Below are 5,839 nucleotides of genomic sequence, written 5' to 3' on the forward strand. Positions count from 1 at the left end.
ACCTCTGGGTAGCAATGATACAATGCCACCGTATATATACTAAAATGCTAAGTAGTAGGACAAAGGTACATGACAGTGTCTCTCAAGTAATCTGACTATGTTAACCATGCTGACCTAACATTCAGTTCCAAAATTAAGAATGACTAGTTGTAGCTGGTTCAACAGCTACACACACACTTTATCTGAAACACAGTTCACAATATGTCTCATGAAACATGCAGACAGAGTAGCAAAGAATTTAGAACATTGGCAGAAGCTCTTTCATCCTGTGCCACCATCATTGACTCAGCACAATAAATTTTACTATGAGTCTAAACAGAGCACAAGATAAACCATAAAGTCTGTTTCTCCTATTTTTATTTTGCAAAGATTAATGTGAAGAGCTTGAATCTCTTTGCAAAACAGAAATAGAGACACAGACATAGGGAACAAACATTTACACTCCAAGAGGGGGAGGAAGAAGTGAATTGACATGTATACTTTATACTATGTATAAAAAAGATAACTAAAAAAAAAAAAAAAACTACTGAATAGTGTAAAGGAAAAAGAAAAAAAGATTAAAAACAAACACACACACTTACACACACAAAAAAAAAAACCCCAAAGCCTGTCAGGTAATATTTAGTCATGCTGAAGGCTAATACCTTTGTCATACATTATTATAAAATTAAAATCCACTTTGGTCAACTGAGCTTTAGACAAGAAGAGTGGAACCTAGTGTTCTTGGCAGAATTAATTCATCCAGTCCAGAAACACTTATAAAGTGTTTCCTTACATTGAAAGGGAATCTTTTTAATCTATTTAGTTGGATGATCATGCAAAAAGTATGTATTCATTAAACAAATATTTATTGCATATCTTATATATGCTAAGTACCGGACAAAATGGTGAGAAAACTGAGCAAAAATCTGACATTTATCCATTCCTTTGTGGATCTTTTTTTGAACTACCTTTCTGACTTTCTAGTAAACCCCTAGTGGCACAGATGGTAAAGCGTCTGCCTACAATGCGGGATACCCGGGTTCAATCCCTAGATTGGGAAGATGCCCTGGCAACCCACTCCAGTACTCTTGCCTGGAAAATCCCATGGACGGAGGAGCATGGTAGGCTACGGTCCATGGGGTCGCAAAGAGTCGGACACGACTGAGCGACTTCACTGTCACTTTCACTTTTTTGACTTCCATTTTCCTTAAGACCATTTTTGGGGAGTTTTTCATAAAACAGTAAATTTGGAGCCTCTCCCATTTCTCCATTCATTTTGCAACAGAAGTTATTATTCTTACTGTAATTGCTGTTTTATCCCCATGCCATCATTTCTTGCTACAACCCTGCTTGATTATCTATCTAAGCATCAGACTGAAAGGGGTAAAGATGATTATTCTAAAACAGTTGAAGAATAAGAACCACATGGGTGGAAGAGGATAAGAAGGCTGCAAAAAGCCTAATGGAAAAGTCACCATTTTGAAATATCAGTCTAATTTTGTGCACTCATCCTTTCCCATCTTCTTTGGAACCTCACTGGCCCTGCCCTTCTCCCCAGTGGCTAGCTCTTTTTCTCTTGATTTCTAAATGACAGAATATGCCATCAGAAAATAGAAAAAATTATAAATTCTTCCTACATTCTGAAACCTAATCTCTTATATTAATAAAAAGAATTCTTGATAAAGACATAAATCCATATGCTTTATTGCAATATGGAAGAGCTTCAGATGCAGAAATAGCTTTCCTTGGTTGATGATTTTTCCCTCATGGATGTGGTGGTGAGGGAGGCTGATAAGTAGGTTGAAAGCAGAGAAATATTTCCCAATGTTTCTGATGGGAAACATATTTCCCAATGTTTCTGATGTTGAAAGCAGAGAAATATTTCCCAATGTTTCTGATGTATATGCCACATTCCTGCTGAAAAGAAGTATCTGCCAAGCGCATGCCGCCGCTGCCGCCGCTGCTGCTGCTAAGTCACTTCAGTCGTGTCCGGCTCTGTGCGACCCCATAGACGGCAGCCCACCAGGCTCCGCCATCCCTGGGATTCTCCAGGCAGGAACACTGGAGTGGGTTGCCATTTCCTTCTTCAATGCATGAAAGTGAAAAGTGAAAGGGAAGTCACTCAGTTGTGTCCAACTCTTAGCAACCCCATGGACTGCAGCCTACCAGGCGCCTCCATCCGTAGGATTTTCCAGGCAAGAGTAATGGAGTGGGGTGCCATTGACTTCTCCGGCCAAGCACATGAGACAGAGTTAAATATCAAAACTGTAGAAAACAGATGTGAATTGAAACTGATTAATGATACTATGTAGTCACAACTCAGGTCAATTCCTGCTTAGTTTGAAGTAATTAACCCTCACACTTGCTACAAAATATAGACACAGGTATGTTCATTCTTTGTAATAAAAATAAAATACAAAATTCTGTAAAGCAATTATCCTTCAATTAAAAATAAATAAATAAAAATTACTTCATTTTCAAAGATTCTTTTAAACACAATGTCTAGTACACACACATACACAAAAATTCAATGAATAAATCAGGCTCACAGACAGCCCTGATATTGGAATTCACAACAACAGAGAAAGATGTTATAATAACTATTTTAAATATGTTAAAAAAATTAGTTAAAATGGAGAAATGTAGAAAAGTGTTGAATTCATCATAGGTAAATAAAAAGGTTATAGATGGTTATTCTAGAATTAAAAATAAAATGTCTGATATAAAGGATGAATTGAGTGAACTAAGAAAAAGACATGAACATAAAGGTATGGCAGTATAAATTAGGCATGTGTGCAACATCAAATGGTCTAAAATATGTTTGAAGATTCCCAAGAGGACAGGAAATAATAAATGGGGAAGAAACATACTGGAATAGATGTTGGATGAGAAATTTCTAAAATTCATGAAAGACATGAGCCCACAAGTCAAACAGCTCAGTGAACTGATGACAGTATAAGTACAAACGGAAACACATAGAAGTCACGTCACGGTTGTAACTGTTGAAAACCAAAGATGAAGACAAAAATCTTGAAATTAGAATTCTAAGGTGACTGTCCGGAGTTTTTGGTTACTGGTATAAAAACAACTTATCCTAGTTATTCAATCAAGCACCAATGCAAATATTAATAAGAAAGAATTTGGCCGATGTTATTAAGGCTCCAAATCAGTTGACCTCAAACTTTCAATTACTGACATGAATACGCAGAGGTCCAATGTCAACCAATGGGGGCAGATTCTAAATGTTCAGTGGCTCCCAGTCAATAGCTTGCAAGAAAATGGGTAAGTCCTACAACCATAAATAACTCTACTCAGGAAACTATAAGCAAGGTGAAAAGACAGCCCTCAGATTGGGAGAAAATAATAGCAAATGAAGCAACAGACAAAGGATTAATCTCAAAAATATACAAGCAACTCCTGCAGCTCAATTCCAGAAAAATAAATGACCCAATCAAAAAATGGGCCAAAGAACTAAACAGACATTTCTCCAAAGAAGACATACAGATGGCTAACAAACACATGAAAAGATGCTCAACATCACTCATTATCAGAGAAATGCAAATCTAAACCACAATGAGGTACCATTACACGCCAGTCAGGATGGCTGCTATCCAAAAGTTTACAAGCAATAAATGCTGGAGAGGGTGTGGAGAAAAGGGAACCCTCTTACACTGTTGGTGGGAATGCAAACTAGTACAGCCCCTATGGAAAACAGTGTGGAGATTTCTTAAAAAACTGGAAATAGAACTGCCATATGACCCAGCAATCCCACTTCTGGGCATACACACTGAAAAACCAGATCTGAAAGAGACACGTGCACCCCAATGTTCATTGCAGCACTGTTTATAATAGCCAGGACATGGAAGCAACCTAGATGCCCATCAGCAGATGAATGGATAAGGAAGCTGTGGCACATATACACCATGGAATATTACTCAGCCATTAAAAAGAATTCATTTGAATCAGTTCTAATGAGATGGATGAAACTGGAGCCCATTATACAGAGTGAAGTAAGCCAGAAAGACCAACACCAATACAGTATACTAATGCATATATATGGAATTTAGAAAGATGGTAACTATAACCCTATATGCAAAACAGAAAAAGAGACAAAAAAAAGAGATGTACAGAACAGACTTTTGGACTCTGTAGGAGAAGGCGAGGGTGGGATGTTTCAAGAGAACAGCATCGAAACATGTATATTATCTATGGTGAAACAGACCACCAGCCCAGGTTGGATGCATGAGACAAGTGCTTGGGCCTAGTGCACTGGGAAGACCCAGAGGGATCGGGTAGAGAGGGAGGTGGGAGGGGGATGGGGATGGGGAATACATGTAAATCCATGGCTGATTCATGTCAATGTATGACAAAAACCACTACAATATTGTAAAGTAATTAGCCTCCAACTAATAAAAATAAATGAAAAAAATAAAATAACTCTACTCAGGCAACAACCTAAAAGAAGTTGAAGGAAGACTCTAAGCTCAGAAAAGCTCAGTTCTAACCAAGACCTTGATTTAAGCAATATAAAACTCAAATGGGTGAACCCACCCTTACCATACAAGATCCACAAAGTTTTGAAGTATTTGAATTGACTTAACCCATTAAATTAAATTTGTGGTAACTTATTACACAGGAATGGAAACTTACACAAACATTAAAGAAACCCAGTGAAGGGGGCAGGGACACATCATACTGTTGAAGGAAACAGCAGGAAGAAATATGGGCGGTATTACTTACCAAGCAAAAGACACTGAAGAAAATAAGACAATATCTGAGAAGTATTGAAGATAAAAAAGGAGTTGCCAATATAAAATTCTACACATGAAAAAATATATATATCCTTAAAGAGGGTAAATAAAGGCAAAGATAACACAATTTGTCACCAGCAGATTCACATTACAAGAAATACTAAGAAGCCTTCATCAGAAAAGCCAAAATAATCCCAGAGAGAAATACCAGCAGGCCAGAAGAAACCAGAGAGGATGTGAGACAAGGATATCCATTCCCACCACTTTTTTTTTTTTACCGAAGGACTTATCCAGTGAAGTAAGTCCAACAATTTGAGGCATGATGAAATAAAATCTGTATTTGAAGGCAGGACAAGAAAAAAATTAAACATTTCCTGTGTCCATCCTGGCCTCCTCTTTCTCATCCTCGTGTGCAGTGTGATCTGCTTTCCACATTAGCCAAACCTCTCAAAGATGGAAGTACCTGCTTACCATGAGATCACTTTTTCCCCTTTCCGCAGACCCTAAATATGTAACTCCATAAAAGACCAGCATTCTTTCCCAACTCTGCAGGAGGTCATGGTGACTTGCTGCTCACTTTGTACCAGCTAACCTGTATTATGTATCCTCAGAGAACTTTATGTAAAATATCAGTATGTCATGTTGATGCACAATCCTTTGTCTCAAAAACGTATATGACTATGCCTTCAGCTTCTAACTGGCAGAACAGTGCTCAGAGGTTTCTGAGAGTCTCTCTCCTGGGTTATATTCTTCACTTTAGCCCAAATAAAATTTCCTTTTCCTTATTAACTGTTCGTTGAACATTGTTGACAGGCATCAAGATTGAAAACAAAAAATAAAATTTGTTATTTTTAAGTGATTCATTAATACTCACAGAGAATCAAAAAGAATACATCTTCTAGAAATGAAAATTTAGCAAGATTGTGGGGAATAAAATGTAAAATTATAAATATTACAAATCAATGTTCACAAAAAAAATTGGAAATGTATTTTAAAAACGTTTAAAATTCTATTCATTTTCTGGCCAAAATAGATGAATATGACAAATCTACTCTCCCTCTGAATTCACACAACCTCCCCCACTCCCACCCGATTTGGAAATATAT

The sequence above is a fragment of the Cervus canadensis genome, chromosome 7 (genome assembly GCF_019320065.1).
Source record: "Cervus canadensis isolate Bull #8, Minnesota chromosome 7, ASM1932006v1, whole genome shotgun sequence".
Taxonomy (NCBI): Eukaryota; Metazoa; Chordata; class Mammalia; order Artiodactyla; family Cervidae; genus Cervus; species Cervus canadensis.